The sequence below is a fragment of the Pygoscelis adeliae genome, unplaced genomic scaffold (genome assembly GCF_000699105.1).
Source record: "Pygoscelis adeliae isolate BGI_AS28 unplaced genomic scaffold, ASM69910v1 Scaffold34, whole genome shotgun sequence".
Taxonomy (NCBI): Eukaryota; Metazoa; Chordata; class Aves; order Sphenisciformes; family Spheniscidae; genus Pygoscelis; species Pygoscelis adeliae.
Genome location: NW_008824658.1, coordinates 1,339,558 through 1,357,389, shown reverse-complemented (window position 1 = coordinate 1,357,389; position 17,832 = coordinate 1,339,558).

Genomic DNA, 17,832 nt, shown 5'->3' with positions numbered 1-17,832 from the left:
CTCCTGAGCTTGAAGGAGGTGATCCTTGAATATCACCCAGCTTTCTTGGGCCCCTCTTCCCTCCAGGGCTTTGTCCCATGGCACTCTACCAAGCAGATCCCTGAAGAGGCCAAACTCTGCTCTCCTGAAGTCCAGGGTAGTGAGCTTGCTGTGCAATATATATTTTGCTGAAGTCCATAGAGTTTGGTTTGGTTTTTTTTTCTAGTGAGCTTTTGTGCACTTGAATTTTAATTTAGGAATAGCAATAATAAAAATGCAGCACCCCTTTTCTGAAATGCCCACTGTCTGAAGTCCAGGGTAGTGAGCTTGCTGTGCAATATATATTTTGCTGAAGTCCATAGAGTTTGGTTTGGTTTTTTTTTCTAGTGAGCTTTTGTGCACTTGAATTTTAATTTAGGAATAGCAATAATAAAAATGCAGCACCCCTTTTCTGAAATGCCCACTGTCCTTCTGTGACCAGAGCACACTGGGATTGACCCTTTTTTCTAAGTGAGGAAGCTATGGCCCAAAGGTGCATATAATTATTTAATGGGCAGCAGGAAGCTGGATGTTCTGACTCCAGCTCTTCCCTGCTTGCTTGACCAAGTTGCCTTTTAACTCTTGTTAACTTAACTCAGCCATTAAGTGTGCAGTCTGTGAAAATGAGCATCCTCTGATTTACGCTGTGCAGATGAAGCAGCAGGGCTCATTTCCAACAGCCCTTTGCCCCTGAAAGCCAGCCAAAACCTGAACTCACTTGAAGATGAAACTTAGAGTGCTGAAGGCGGAGGGGAGTGCAAACAGAGGAAATTCAGGTTTTGAACTTTACAGCCTGTCTCCAGCCCACTTCTGTTATTGACACATTCAATAAATCAGCTCAGCAAAGGTACAGACCAAGGAAGATTCACTGGAGCTCAATGACAGCTTTGTTGTTCAGAGCTTACAAATCACCCAGGGAGCCTTGTTACCTGCCTGTAGGTGCCACTGAGGGCTCTGCAGTGTGCGATGCCTCTTGCCCTACCTGGCTAGCACAAGGAAGATCCGCTTCACCCCTCTGCTTGCTTGTCTCTCTGCTAGAGAATGGCATTTCATTCCTGTGTCAATGGCCGTATGTGAAGGGAATGTCATGAAGTCATGGTTATAGCACAGCTATTTAAAAACAGGACATTTGACAAGCAGCAGGTCCAATATAGCCTATAGATTTCTGTTTTCCCTTTTGCATCTAGGACTCAGCCCCACAGTAGCCCAGCTGTCCTGTTCTCGCTTCATATCCCCTCTGATGAGAGGATCCCACCTGACTCCACCACACAAGAGAAAGGACATATTGTGACCAAGTCACAGTTGCCCACAGTGCTCAACCGACAGCCTGCTCCCAAAGTAAGAAAGAGCGGAGTTTGGCTCTGGCTTTTCACAAAACCTGTGAGAATGTTATAAGCATTGAGACTCTGAGTCCTGCAACAAATTTGGCTGAAAAAGGCCAATGCATTTAGGAGTTATTAGGAGGGATATTCTGTATGCTCTGTTAAGCCTTGTTTCCTGAGAAATCTAGGCTAAAATATTGCTCAGACCTCTTAAGGCAGTTATGCCCAAGTGCACACATTGCTTTAAATCAGGAAGCATGAAAACAAATTAAGGTTTTAAATCACCATAGGTCAATTACCAAGTGGCTACTGCAACCTGTTATCTTTGCTGAACTACTGTGCAGGCATGAACATCTAAATCAGTGCTGTTTAACCCAGAGCTCTCAAAACAGGACTTATTCAGTGCTGCTGAATCTCACCACTCTGCAATCATCTTGCTTTCAAATTGCTGTAGGAACAGTAAAAAAAAGAGATCTTTCTCTGTGACAAAGGTTCAAGTGTTCTTGTAGCTCTTAACCATCCTTGGTCACCCAAGTAGTAGACCCAACCTGACTCAGCTTTAAGTATTCAATAAGTTGCTTCAATTCTTAGCATACTCTGTGTATTTTAACTCTTCCAACATCGGTAATTCAGAATATTTTCAAAATATTTTTGCCACCTTTCATCCCAGCTGCTTTCATAACAGGAATTATTTCTTCCTTTCTTGAAAACCAGCTATCACTGGTCTGAACTGGGGTACTAGCCCAATTGTGTTTAGGGTCCTATCTAGACTAGAGTTACAATGAAGTCAGAGTAGACATGTGATTACTTATAATCTGATTATGAAGCAGTTGAATTTCACAAGGCAGATGGGATCTTAAATTTCTGTTTTCATAACCCCAGATAGGAGAGTATGGCTTTGGGCTTTTCTGATCTACAGTGGAACATTGTTCTTATAACTAGAAATGTCTCAATTTAGTTCCTAAAGAGAAGAATCCATCCAAAATGAATTTTGTCAGCAGTGAAATAGCTAACTTTTGGGAAGAAGACAGCACATGCTATAAAAAACTTGACCCCACAAACACAATTTTCTCCTATAGACTGATAATGACTCATTTCAGTGTTGAAAACGTAATTGAATTGCTCCTTGCAGCAATTAGGAGAGTCTGTCGATGTGCAACTACTTAATTGTGTTTTGATACTGTGGACTCTCTGTGGCAAGCTGAAAGCACCATTTTGACAGTGAAATTAGTTGGTCTTTGCTGCTTATTTTTTACTGAACTCTATCCTGCACCAGAATTCACAGAGGTGGGAAGGTGGTGTGAGGATTTCAGAGACTACAGATCTGGGTCTTTGTCAACTGGCTGAAATGGTCACTGCCACGGTGGCTTGTTAAACCTTTAGCAGCTCCTGGTGTGAACTGTGATTGCTCCCTCTCCACACCATTCAAGGTGAGGATGGTTAACAAAGATGTCTGGGTTAAACTGCTTGTGCTAATCCATTTGTTGTGTCCGAAGGGGATTAAGGAGCAATCACATACGCAGCTTTTCTAAAACTCAGTCATCCTAAGAGAAGGGGAAGTGAGATATATCTGGGCAGAAGGTACCATCTGAAGATGGCCTGGGCTCACCATCTGGGTCAAAGCAAAACAAAATTGGGATGGACAGAATGGTAATATTTCTAACAGCCAAACGGATAGGCACCCTCAATAAGGTTCACTCCCCATGGAAGCTGGTGCATGTGTCTGGATTGGATGGCTTAAGCAAAGGCGCAAACCCTGACAGGGCCAGATGTTAAAATAGCAAGGATGGAATTCACCTTGTTAGACTGGCCTGGAGTTGCCTCTCCAGTCCAGTCAACTTTGTTTAATGATGTTTTCTTATGTGCTCATCCCAAGAGAGAAAGGAAGAAAAAAGGTTGTTTGTTCCTCTGCTAAGGGGAGACTCAGAGATAATAAGAGCAGCTGCCGGATGGTGTGAGGTACCCAGGGAATGAAAGCTGTGCCCAGGAACATCAGGATTCCTTGTTAAGAGAAAGCCAGCACGTCACTTTGCTGCTCTGGCTGCCTGCCATGTTTCAAAGTATGAGCCAGCTCTGTCTGGGCAGCTGGATCTGCTTGAGGACTCTGCCAATGACAAGGCAGCCAACTTGTGAGAGTGAGAGGTGGTCAAGCTGTCAGAAACCATCTCTTACTTGGAGCTGTTATGAAGGAGATACAAATGCAGAACCAGCTCCTTCACTCTGGTTAAGACCAGCACCCTGGGCAAAGAGGCATCTCTATCTGCCCATCAGCCTTTGTGATTTGATATGGGCAAATGGATGCAGAGCTTTGACCCTAGAATCTGGCGTTTTGGGAAGGCTCCAATTTTTTATTGTATTTTATCTAGCATGCCTTCACTTCAGAGCTGCAAAATTATCCTTTTATCTTGAGTTCTATTGTTAGCCAGCTGCAATAGTCACAGGCAGCAGTTATGTTAGCACAGTCAACCTGTGGTGTCCCAGTTGAGCACATTACAAAACCATCAAATGATTTGACTCAGCTGCTGAAGCATCCCAGAGGACAAGCTGTGCCCTCCAAACTAGCAGATTTGGAGCTAGATCAGAGTGTCTTCAAAGCCCAAGGAGCGTTCAGATCCAGGGCTGCTCTCAGTCCTGAACGATTCACAGCAGGATCTGGGATGAGTCTCTGAAACTTCTGCCATGAACAAAGATGAGTCAGCCTGGTCATTTTTGCAGCCGATAGCTTGTCTGAGTCATGAGTTAGCATATTCTGTTAATAAAATACTGAGTTTCACATATGATGATATACTGATATTTTTGCAAAAATTGTTTTGTTGTAAAAAAAAATAGTCAAAATGGGAAGACTTGTCTGGTCTTGGCTGATTAGCATTGATAAGTGGACTTGGAGAATTGATTGAAGTTAGGAATTTCTACTGTCTGGCAACTACATATTTATTATGAAAGTCTAGCAGGACTTTCAGTCATGCTGCTTTGCACTGGGAAACTGTTTAGCTCTGCTCGAGACAGTGTGGGAACAGTCACAAATGCCAGAAAATGTGCCTGTGATGCCACCAGGGAGAGACTGGTTTCAGGGGTGGTAACAAGTGCTGGGAGGCAGATGAGCCCATAAAATAGCTCAAAGGAAGTCAGAAGAGGTATCCCTCTCCCTTGTAATGGGTAAGAAGAGAAGGAAGACAATCCAACTGGGTCATAACACAAGACAAATGGGAATGTTTGGGGAACGTGTTTTGGGGAACCTAAGAGGTGTCAGGTGCTGTTTAAAGCTGCGGGAGCTGCCTTCCCACCATGGCAGGACTGTTAGTGATGGCTGCAGCCGAGGACTGGCGCACTGGAGGGATCTGAGTTCGCCGGGGTTGTTGCATGTCAGAGAGCACATCGGGTGCTTCCTCATGCATGCACAGATTGACTGGCATGTTCCCCGGGGGTGGTTTGTGTTACATGTCATCGTGTGTGTCACGCTTCAGGCGGGACTGTCGGTGTCTGTTGTGTTGTTGTCGGTGTTGGTGTCACGGGCTGTGTTTCTCCTCGGCCTGCATAAATCCGATTTCTGAATGAATCGCTATCCAAAGGTATTTCCTCACAACAAAAGGGACCAATAAACTATTCAGGTTTCCTGTAAAATGAGAAAAAAAAAAGTATTCTTGAAGAGAATAGGTATTTCCCATAGAAGTAGTTTGTTTTCCTCACTGTGCTGTAGAGATCAATAATGTGCGGCGTCTGAGCATGCGAAGTAGCTGAGCACTCTCTCTCCCTCCTGATCTGAATGAAAAGAAAAGAAAAGGAAAACCCAAAACAAAACCCCCAAAGGTTGTGGGGTTTTTTGCTTTTCTCACTTAACCAAAAAACCAAAACCCCAAAACACCAAAGTAATTTATTTTAGCAAATGTACCAATTCACCATTCCGAAACCAGGACAGAATGAAAATCTGACATGGCTTAGTTTTAAACTGGTAAAATAAGCCCAGCTGGTATTTAATGTATTTTCTTTAGCTAAAGCTATTCCTGTCACGCCTCTGAAGAGCCTCTGCTCCTGCACGAGTGGAAGCTGGGAACAGGGTTAGAAATAAACTATTTAACTGCATAAAAATATTTACTCCAGATTCACCTGATCTAATTCTAGGCCTCCCTAACTTTTTGCCTCTATTTCTCATGGTAAATATGCTATTGGTGGAATTGGACCAAAAAGAGTATTTTTTTTTTCTTTTGAACAGTATGAATATGTGTTTTAATTTGTGTGTTTCAAAATGTTGTCACCTTGCTTTAAAGGAGCCAAACTTTATTTCAGACAAAGATCTCAAATAAAATCACAGAATCATAGAATCATTAAGGTTGGAAGAGACCTCCAAGATCATCGAGTCCAACCGTCAACCCAACACCACCATGCCCACTAAACCATGTCCCTAAGCGCCTCATCTACCCGTCTTTTAAATACCTCCAGGGATGGTGACTCAACCACTTCCCTGGGCAGCCTGGTCCAATGTTTAACCACTCTTTCAGTAAAGAAACTTTTCCTCACATCCAATCTAAACCTCCCCTGGCGCAACTTGAGGCCATTTCCTCTTGTCCTTTCGCCAGTTACTTGGGAGAAGAGACCAACGCCCACCTCGCTACAACCTCCTTTCAGGTAGTTGTAGAGAGCGATGAGGTCTCCCCTCAGCCTCCTTTTCTCCAGGCTAAACAACACCAGTTCCCTCAGCTGCTCCTCATAAGACACGTTCTCCAGACCCTTCACCAGCTTCGCTGCCCTTCTCTGGACATGCTCCAACATCTCAACATCCTTCTTGTAGTGAGGGGCCCAAAACTGAACACAGTATTCGAGGTGCGGCTGCACCAATGCTGAGTACAGGGGCACAATCACTTCCCTGCTCCTGCTGGCCACACTATTTCTGATACAGGCCAGGATGCCATTGGCCTTCTTGGCCGCCTGGGCACACTGCTGGCTCATGTTCAGCCGGCTGTCGACCAACCCCCCCAGGTCCTTTTCCGCCAGGCATCTTTCCAGCCCCTCTTCCCCAAGCCTGTAGCGCTGCATGGGGTTGTTGTGGCCGAAGTGCAGGACCCGGCACTTGGCCTTGTTGAACCTCATATAGTTGGCCTCGGCCCATCGATCCAGCCTGTCCAGGTCCCTCTGCAGAGCCTTCCTACCCTCGAGCAGATCAACACTGCCGCCCAACTTGGTGTTGTCTGCAAACTTACTGAGGGTGCACTCGATCCCCTCATCCAGATCATTGATAAAGATATTGAACAGAACTGGCCCCGATACTGAGCCCTGGGGAACACCGCTCGTGACTGGCCGCCAACTGGATTGAACTCCATTCATGCTTTGAATGACATGCAAAAATGTCATGCTTTGCCTCAGAAAGCTGTGTTAATTAATGGTTGATTTTCAAACTGTCAGTGAACCACATGCTGGGGTGTTCACAGAGTGCTAAGAGCTATTCATCAGCACAGACGGGGAAACTGAGGCAACGATGGGGTTCCCCTCCCCAAAGTATGGTGACAGAGCTAGCAATGAGGCCTGGTCCTCTTCAGTATGGCTCCCTGTCTACTGAACCCCTAAGTCTTTCCTTTTGCAATGACCATAGAGACCAGATATTAACGTTTACGTGTGCTGTCAAGGCAAGAGTGAGCACAGGCTCCAAAATCTCTGGACACAGCTCTGAAACTCACAATCAGCCCAAGAAAAAAAAAAAAAGAAAAGAAACAAAATACAGGAATGGCAGCTGAGCAAGGTTCAGCAAGTCCAACCTGTGTCTCCGAGTCCTGCCCGTAGCATCCCGGTCCTCGCCCAGGTGTGCGAGTTTGGGCAGGAGGACCCCATTACAGCTGACTCCTTTTGCATTGCCAAATCCCTGGTTGCGTGGGTTAATTGAATGGACATATTTCATTAAACAAAGCTTTTACCATCTGTTCTGTCCCAATTATAAATGCAGAAAAGAACATATTTCTCAATTACAAGGTGGGGAGGGGGGGAGATATCAGTGGTTTCAAATCCTGTAGAGTTTTTCTGTAAGACAGCCTCACAGATGGGAGTTTTAGTTCCCTTCTTGGGCCCAGTCTCCTAGATGACTCATTCCTGTCCCTGAAATAGCAGTTTGGCTGCACTAAAAGATGGGAACTTCTACAGAGGGTTGTCCCTAGGTGGTGTTATGCGACACGGGAAGGGGACAGGAAGGCTGTTTGCTCTGCTCATGCCTGGGACTGAGGCAATGGGGCAAGAGCTTCCTACAAGTGGTTATTTTACCTTCTTGGTGATGGAAATCCCACACTGATGCTACGCTGAGTTTCCGTCTCTTCCTGAGGGAAAACATCTTCCAAGCTGAACTGAGGTACTGAGTAAAAGTTTTCTTAGTTTTTTATCGCAAATAATAGTGATACATAGACAGGCAAAAATTGCCCTCTGAGATTAGAGAGCTGGTGGTGTAAATTACTCTTTCTGGTCATGTCCTGTATGTCTGGCCAAGAGTGTGTTTAGTTACCCCTCCATCCACTTGCCTGAGGTGTTGGGAATCAGCAACTATCAGCTGGGAGAGGCAAGAGGTGGATGCAGAAATAAATGCCTGATGTTGTCCTAGGAGATGATTTCCAAATCAGGAGGCAGGTTTGTTCTGACCTTCAGGAGGCAGAGCTGATTTGTTTTGTTGCTGTGCTGTGTTCTTTCTTTGTGTTCCCATTAATCATTTTCATTCAAATGAAACTTGCAAGCGTGCAATGTGCAGAACTCATTTCGTCAAGCTTGTGTGTGTGTTTGTGTGTCTTTAAAAAAATACCACAGACAATTCTGTTAAATTATTAGTCCTGTATTTCTCAAATTTACTGTCACCCGCAGGTAAAATTGCTGCTGCAACTAAATAAAACCTCTGGAAATGAATTCTAGCTCCTGACAGCCCTTAAGCCCTTGAGGTATTTAAATTCTGGATTTAGTGGCAGGATTATTACTTCAGTGCAGCAGTTAACCATGTCTTTAAGCAGAGTTGCCTGTAATAGTCAGTCCTGATTCCACAATTCTTTTACAATGAGGACAGGGAAATAGCCCCTTTTGTCACATACTTCTAATGTAAGTTGTGGGATCAAGTATCCCGAACTGGTTAAAAAACCCACTTTAAAGTTGCAGCTTGAATTACTTTGCATCTGGCTCCTACTGCATGGTCTATGTATCTCATTTCCCAACTAGGGCCTTCTCGGCAAAAATTTCAATGCACTTTTCTGTTTGTTTGCTGGTGATGTTGCTTTCCTAATGACAGTAGCACTGCAGGGGGCTTCATTTTGCTCTTGCCACTTTTTAATGGTTTCAAACTATCTTTATTGCTGAGGCCAGCTTGTCCATCTGCGCCGGTTCAGGAGATGCTAATGGGGCCTTGCATGGCTCAGCTAACATGGCTGCGGCTGTGGCCACGGAGCCAACAGTGCACCGGGGATGGCAGGAGGAGCTGAGGGGGGCTGGTGAGTCAGGTCCTACTCCCAGATACCAGCAGAGAGATGCTGGAGCAGGAAAGAAGACTGAAACAAGCCAAGGAGGTTGAAGCTGTGCAGAGTGTCAGCAGGGATATGTCTTTTTCTTCTTTATTCATGTGAATGCAGTAGTAACAGCCTAGGCTATACCCTCTGCCTCTTCTTTTGAGACTTGCATCTTGAGCTTCAGTCCTTTTTGCAAAGACAGCGTCAAAGCATTTCATCTGCTATTGCACCAGAGAGGAGGGAGTGCATTCTGGGTGACAGTGCCTGAGGCATGGTGTTGTGCCTGGGGAAGGAGATCCAAGCTTGGGGAACCAGGGGCAGTACAGCTAGCCAGAAGGTACGGTGCTGATTTACCACTGGAGATAAATATGTGATGGGGCAAATGCTGGAAAGACTTATTGATAATATTCAAGGCCTTGGCAGGCAATTCTGGGATCTGATGTTTAGCAGAAGGTCACTAGTAGAAAGGCAGAAGACAAATGTCACCATGCTCTTTATTTTGTAGTGTCTCTGAAGAAGATTTTAACTCCATGTTAGTCCTAGTCCTGATTAAATACCCTGTGTGAATACTGATGAATTAACGAGCACTTGAACTCCGAGAGAGCTTCTGGCCAGCTTCTGCTGATCCCACTATCAGACAGAGTTAGTCGTGATGTCTGAGCAATTTGAGTATTCAAAGGTCAGGATGATCCCTTTCCCCCTCCCACCCACATCCCACCTTTCACAGATTTGAAGACACCCGTGGCCTTTGGAAGAAGGAAAAACAAGTCTGACTCTATCCAGAGCCAGTTGCATCAGTAAAGAGCCCAAACAGATTTCTCTCACTTGGTATTTGTGCCCAGCTCCTGATCAGTGCAGCTGCAAGACATTTATAAACAGACCTAAAATACATTTGTGCTAATTGCTGACAACTTTGCTTGGGGACCAAATCCTGAAGTACACCAAAGTGGTGATGGTCCCCAAGCTTCTTAGAAGATGCCTGTTTCTCAGCTCACACGCAATCTTGGCCAAGTCCCTAATGGAGAATCCATAATTCAGATACTTAGCAGTGAGACACTGAATTACTAAATCCTCTGGGACCTTTGCTAGCTCCCAGCTTCTCACCCAGGTTCCCAGAGCAGAGGAGGCAGAGGCAGGCAGTGTAGAGGGGATGTTAGGGTGAGGGATGGAGCCAGCCCTTGTCCAGCTAGAGTTATTAGCATGGGCTTTGCAGCAGCCCCAGTGACTCTGCCAGCTCAGCGGGCAGCCGCAGCATCAGTCGTGTTTGAGATAGAGGTGGCGGCAGCCCTCCGACCAGCACTGGGTGGAGGCAGTGGCACTAGCAGAGGCAGGTAATGCCAGAGGTGAGCAGGGGACTGCAGCGCTGTCTCTGCTCCATGTGTCTTGGTGCTCTGGAAGGGTTTATGACCTGGAGACCAGGGCTGCAGGAGTCGCCCAGGATTCAGTGCGGTGTCCAGGCTAATTATGCCTGAGGATCCTTTGCTGAGTAACACCGCAGCACTGAGTCCATGCACACAGATGTCTCTACCCCTCACTCCACTGAGCCGCGTAATGGAGAGCTGACTGTGACAATTTAAAGCAGTGCTTTGGCTGGAAGGCCAGTGTAAATTAGATGGCATGATGAGAATAGTGAGGACATAACTGATGGGCTTAGCATTTTCTAGCTAAGAATAAACAAATTCCCAAGCATCACAAATTTACAGTGAGCAAAAAGCGTTCAGCCCTCTCCTCAGTGTATCCACTGATAGGCACTAACACAATATTAGAGGCCAGCCAAAATAACTTCCACAAACCTTATGCACAGAGCAGTGCTCAGACACTCTTCTCTGTTTTCTGTCACATCTTGGATCTAGGGCAAAATGTGTGCATGCCTTAGGAGAAGGTACATCCCACTGCAGAAGGCACACAGACTGCGTTCTTCAGCTGGAAGAACAAAGAATAGGGTCCTGTTAAAGTCCAGAGGCCTCTGAGAGCCAGAATAGTCTTGTCAACTGTGGCCAGTTCAGTCCTGTTCCTCGTACAGCACTGAGCAAATCTGCCTTCCAGTTCTGGACAAAGCTTCTGGGAGAAACAAATTGTTTCCTGGGACTCAGATTTTAGACAGGGATATTTGACCAGCTTTTTTGGAGAGCACATAGCAGAATGCAAAGAGAATCTGTCACAGTGTCAAGCCATGCTGCCCTGGAGGAGGAGGAAGGAAGCCCTGGCACGTAGGACCTTCATGGTTGTTGGACAAGAGCTGGGCACAGCTGGGATTGTGCTCTGGGATGGGTTCAGAGTTTGCTGCTGCAGATCTGGGCTGCAATTACATTGTAGAGCTGAGAGTAATGGCTAATTAATCTGCTGAGTGATGGAGACGGGGCAAACCTGCCCCTCCCTGGCCCAATTCCAGCCACAAGCACTACAAGGCCCTGCTTTTTGCAAATGCAAAATTGCATAAACAGTGTGCCACCGAATCCCTGCTCAGGACTAAAAAGCTGTGAGCAGCTTTCCCCTCCTCTCTGGTGAGGTTAAACAGAGAAAAGGGGTACCCTTTCCCCTCCCATTTTCCTTCCCCTCTTCCCAAGTTTAAAATCCAGATAGTTGTTACAGAGGCAGTGAAAAAAATAGTTCCTATGGTTGTATTCCTTTCCAGAGAAGTAAATTGTGTGTGTGTGTGTGCACACACACAAATGATGCATTTTAATTTTCCTCACAAATGATGAGGAATGTGCAGCTGGGCATGACTGTGAGCCAGGAACAACACATTCATTTGCTCACCATTGCTTTATCCTTTATGCTTTTGACCTTAATTTGAATCCCTCGAAGCTGGATGGTTGCATCTGTTAAGGCGGCCGTACCTTAACCTGCTGGGACCAAAAGCCTGACGCAAGGAAACTCTGTGCCATCCATCTCTGCCTGTGGCCTCGTGTTACCTGATGTTCTACCAATTCCTCCCTCATTGCCCCCACCCTCCCGTGCTTCATGCATTCAATCTGCATTTGCCCTGATTACTTTAAGCAAAGGCTGAGCATGTGCAGCGCTGTCTCCTGCCCCTGATTGTGAAGCAGAGCCCCAGTCCTCAGCTATTGAGGGAAAGACTGGCTACTGGGACCATCATGGTAGGCAGGGAGGCTGCGCAGCAAAAAGAGAAGGGTCCCATTAATTCCACCACCATCATTTCCCTGGCATGTAGTGTGGCTGATGAGCTTGTCAGTCATCAGATGACAGCAAGACAGAAGGTCAGCTATTGCTAACAATGGCCAAGGATCTTGATCTGGGTAGCATGACAGTGCTATTGTAGAGGGGCTCTGACTCCATCTGTTCCTTTGCATAGCTTTGCTGCAAAACTTTTCCATCCTGGAGCCCGTCCCCTGCAGATCTTCCTGGCCTAATCTGCAAAATGATCCCCCCTTTCAGTGAGAGTTTCAGCAGTTATTCACAGTCTGAGGCTCTGCAGGCTGGGTTTTTTTAGGTGGAAAAGAAGAGGATGGGAAGGGATTGGGGTGAGGGGGTGCTGTCTGTTTGTGAAGTGTAAGCAGAGGGTTGGTTCCTGAACGCTGTTCCTAAGGAGTCTCTACACAGCTTTTTTATAAACGGCTCCAGGCAAGTTATTCCAGTGCCTGAAAGTAACTGGAGACCCTAAAACTGTATTAGGAAGGTCGTGAGCCTGGGTTTACAAAGGCCTGATGTGATGGGGGCCATTGTGCCGACACCCCAGCAGCATCACCGTATCATATGCCTGTGATATCCACATTAATAACTGAAATTAGCCTTAGACTCTGCTCTGTGTTTGCCCTCGCAGTCTGGTCTCTTCAGCCTTGCCTAAGCTCAGTGCTTTTCTGCATCTGCTCTTCCCTTGCCTCCCTCTTTCCTTGCTCTCCTGTCCCTCTCTGCAGAGCAGGACTATGATTAGCATCTCCTCGCTGGGTGATGCGGAGGGAGAAGAGCTGGATTTTGTGTCCCAGCCCTCCCTGCTCTGCAGAGCTGCTTTTCATTCTCAGCTGATAGGTATTAGAAGGCCCCAAATTGGAGCATGTCCCCACCTGAGGGACAACAATCCTGGCTTTTACTATAACCTGCCCTAAGAAGAGATTCTCCGAAGTCCCATGCAGCTTTCCAAGTGGCTACGGTTTGTCCTTTCTGCAGTCTGGTGCTGCCACGGGTGTAATACCATGCAGCATCCTCACTCCTTCCCAGCAGCACTGCTGCAAAGCCCTGGCAGGGATGGCATTTGCAGGCTAGACGGACCCTGTCATTGTTCTGGCTCTTTCCAAGCAGCACATCAGTGCCGACCTTGCCAGACTGCATCAGAACAAAAGAGCGGCGGCTCTTCTCGCTCCCTTGTTATTTATTTATTTTGAGGCGAATGGCAGGGAGCCTGGCGGAATTCGGCTTCCTTCTCGGGAGGCAGGGTTAGCAGAAGGTCTGCTCAGATGGTGCGTCGGGCAGATGGCTCGAGGTAATTCCCAGGGCAATGCTGACTAAAGAGCGCAAACTGCGCTGGGACGCGGCCAAGCAGAGGTCTGCATGGGAAAGCAGAGAGCAGCACCATGCCTGTCCACGGTGCGTACCCCAGCAGATTCCTGCCTTGCTAGCGGTGTGGTCCGTAGCGGCACTGGGGGGGAATGCAGGCACCATCTGGCCAGCGCTGCTGCCCTCCTTGGCAGAGGGAGGTCTGGGAGTGGTGGCTGGGGCTGCTGGTAGACCGTGAGCTGCTGCTCTGCGTGCCCTGGCTGGCTCAGCGTGCGAGCTGAGCTGGAAAAGCCACGAATGTCTCAATGCTGGGAAGGGAGTGAATCATAACAAGGATGAAGTCAGGTGGTGGTTCCCTCTGAAAGCTGGGGGCTGGAGGTGGCTGCATCATAGTGAAAATTATCTGGAATTAAGGGTTATGTGGTTTTTTCCTCTTTAGCTGATTTGTGATTAATACAGCTGATTTTATGAAGTTAGATTCCTCAGCTTGAACCTTACTTTCTACATCCAGATGCTGCAATACAGCTGTAACTGTAGTCTAACAAATGTTACCCTTATCCACTTTGTCTTTTGTATTGGTTTCATAAGAAACCAGAGTGTGAAAACACAGTACCAGCAAACCTAGATACAACAGGTTATTTTGCACTAAACAGGATAACCAATTGCTCAGTATTCCAGTCTCTGCTAACATTGCGTCTGTTTGAAGTATATTTTTCAGTGAAAAGATGGCTCTGCGTGATGCATAAAAAGTCTCATTTCTATCAGTATGCCTGGCCAACAAGGGCTGAGCTGGAATTTGAACTGAGTGGGAGTTCACTTGACTTTACCACTCATTTGGTATTTTAAAGGTTATCTTTTCTTTTTTTTTTTTTTTTTCCTTCTTCCTTAAAAGGGCTTGTGACTGTCCTTTTGGAAAAGACACAGTATAAGGACTGGGGAAAGAATAGTCATTGAAAATACCTAATTGAGCTATAGGAAAATATAATTTATGAAAGGAAAAATAACTATCCTAGTCAGTGCATTAACTCATGTCATGACTTTTTAACGGCAGTGTTATAGGTTGCTTAGTATGTGTGCTGTCCTTATGCCTACCAGAGTTATTCACGAGGGATCATGGTCTTATTGGGTAGGACTCCCAGAAAGACAATCCTTCTATAAGTGGTTTAATATCTGTGTGCATGCATGGAAATTTTTTGCTCTTATCAGCAGAAAAAGTCAGATACTAAAGGGACCAGAAATGGAAATACTTTTGAGTGACCTAAAACCTGCACACTATTGAGATTCTGATTGGGTGCTTAAAGAGGAATTATTTTCTCCTGTATTTTCCTATACATTGGCTTTCTCAACGTGTTTTAGGACTGAATTCAGGCACTGAGAGCTGCAAAGTGTTTCCCTCTGAAAGACCCTGCTTGCGCTCCTAGCTCCTGTGCGTTAGAGGTAACAGCCAGAATGGCAATGATCCGCCTCCCTTTGAACATCATTGGGTGCACGGTGGTAAAACCGGATTAATGTTGCATGGGCCTCTCAGCCCGTGCTGGCTGAACGCAGCAAATATCAAAGGTAATGCAATGTTCCTCCTTAGTATAGAGAGGGGAAAAAAGGCAGAACGACCTTTTATCTGTGAAAGTGAATGGAAATGGGAGTGTCTGTCTCTGGAATTCAAGAGGCAGAGGGTCTCGCTGAAATGATACCGCTGGCTGAATCTCCTGGTGTAAAACAGAAGGGAAGGCTGAGAAAAGCCATGATTTTTGTGCCTCAGTTGTTTGTGCATGTCATACACCTTTGACTTGCACATCCCCTCTCTTTTCTTCTCTCTTTGCTTCCCTGTAGCTCAGAACTGCCCTGTTCTCCAGCAGTAGTGGGGTGGATGGGATATCACAGCAAAAAATCTTGGTTTCTACTGGAGCTTCCAGACTGATGGTAGTCTCCACCATGATGGTGTAGGGATCTCTGCCCTGTTGCCCAGCAGGTCTGGTTCCCAGGGGGCTTTGGAGCTTGAAAAGGGCTTCCTACATTAAAAAAGTGGGTACTGCTACCTTGGATCACATATCTTTGAGGGAATTTGTAGCAACCCACACAGATAATTAAGGCGATTGTGTCTGAAAGCTTCTGTGATGGAATTTCTGTGACCAGTGTCAGAGGGATAAGTAAGCGCAGTCCAGAGGACAGCTGTGCATCCTCATGAGCCCTCTACCAACTGGGCACCTGGAGAAGCCAAGGGTGGGTGAGTCTGGATAATCACCTGCCTCAGATCCCCCAGGTCTCATCTGTCCAGGGCAGGGATGAAGGTTACCTTGCAGTATGCCAGTGTCCCCCAGACATGCTTGCACTCTACCTTTGCCAGGAACCGGGATGCAGAACCAGGCTATGTGTGATGGCATGATTTCTGGACTAAAGCTGACTCATATTTAGCCAGTCTCTTCAGGTGGAGTGTATATGTAATGACGTTGCGGAGAGATTGTAAGAAAACTTGGTTTACTGTTGATCCCACTAGACTCAGGCTGGGGTAAAAAGCCTTAAACGTTAAAGCTATTTGTCAGCTTGTTTTCCTTGGAGCAGTATAGGAACAAAAAAATCACAGGGAAGTTAATTTAATTGTTTGACTACAGCAGTCTGCTTCATAGAAGATCTCTTAAGACAAAGAATCCATGAGATTTATAAAAAACACTAGCAAGATCTGCTTTTTACTATGCTTTCCCCGGGAAGGAATACTTTCCAAGTTGACAGAGACAATAGCTGCATCTTCTTTTGAATCTTGAAAAGCAGATCACAGGCAAGACTAAAAGAAATAGTGACCACTTGGTTCCTGGAGAGAAGCCCAGTTGCTTCATTAAAGAATAGTTGTCACATGCTTGTTTCTTAAATCCTGCTAAACACCTGCTTAGCAGCATTATTGACAGGCTTTTCTCATGAACATTGAGCTGTTAAGCTGCTCCTGGTTTACAGCAAGAGGTTAAAGGATTTCTCAAAGCTCCCAATGAAAGCCTTACTAACTGGATTAACTGCTAACATGGATTTAGGCTTTGAGTCAGATTAACCCCCATTGCTCAAAGTAGGTTCTTCTTGTTCATCTTTTCTTCCCTTTTTCTTCTCTTTTTCCTCTCAGCTTTTCCCTTTTTGTTTGTCACGAATAAGGGAAAAAATAAGCCTCTGTGCTTGTGTTTGAGCAGCGGGACACTGTGTGCTTAGGGGCCTAGGAGGAAGGAGGCTGCTGCTCCCGGGATGTGACCTGCATGTGAAGCACCAGCGGAGACTCAGCCCGCTGGGCTGGGCTGTGCAGTTCCCTGGCCCCTTCAGATGTGACTGTTTCTGCAGGGCCTTTAGAAAATGGGGTTAGCTATGATAAGAATAAGGAGAGTTACTTATTGGTCTACAGATTTGGCTTCTGCTTGCCTTTGCTATTCTCTTCCTTAGATTTCCTCAGGAGCACGAGAATCATGAACTCTTTTATAAAGTGATTTAACTATTTACACACCTGGCTGGGCAGCTAGCAGAGAAAGTAGCTCAAAGAGGATAACCCATGGTCTTCATAGCACCAAAGACCTGAAGTTAATCTAAGGCTGTAAGTTAAATGTGTATTTCTTCAGCATCTTAGGAGGACTTAAGCACCATCTATACTCCTGTTTTTGGCTGATTGTTTCTGCTGTTGCACTGGTTTCTGAGCTAGTGCATGCATTTGTAAGCAGGCCTACAGTCAAACTATCTACTGTCCAATTTAGAGGCATTTCCCCCTCTCCTCTGTGTAGTAACGTGCCCATCCACAAGCAGTCTAGATCCCTGATGAATGGGTGAATTTGGCAGCCCCACTCACTGCTGTGTGAAGGCCATGGTCCTGGAGCTGGTCTCTCAAGGTGAGGATCTGCTCTGGCCCATTTCACAGGACCTGCAGTGCAAGAATCTGTTAGGAAATGCTAAAGGATGGGAGGGGAAAGCAAACAGAGATGTAGGCTGGAAGGAGCCGGGGCGCAGAAATGTCGTTGCTCTTGCCTCACAAAACTGGCATATGAGTTGATTCCCAGCCCAGAAAAGAGATCAAGGAATTGAGCCAACGCTTTTTCTGCTTCCCTGTCATCTGCTCACTGCACAATTCAGACCTCTCAATTACCTTTTTTCCCAGTGTATGACAAGTGATGCAATGGCCACGTGATGTTTAGCACACCAGGGTGACAGCACTGTCTGGCCCATGCAAGGAGTCGCAGCGCTTGGCTGCCCCTGGGGTGAAGCTTGTACCGGGGCCACTTAGAGCCCCCCCTCAGGGTGGTGGCATGTCACCAGGGATGGAGCTGTCTCTCTCATTTAGCTTGCTCTGTCTGTGCTGGCTCGGATCTAAGTCCAGCTGGCCCAGGACCATGTTGCTAAACAGAGACTGAAATGTAAGAAACTCCTGCACAGTGTTTGTACCCCATTTAATATCACCCACGAATGTGTCCAGTGCCTGGCAGCCCTGGGTGCAGCTGGGTCTCACGGTATCACTGAGTTCCTGTGCTTTTCAAACAGTGCTGTTTCTAAGCTTGCTGTCTGATGATCCCAGTGGGTACTCAGGAGGTCTAGCAGCCCTCCTGCCTTTCTCTGGGCCCCTT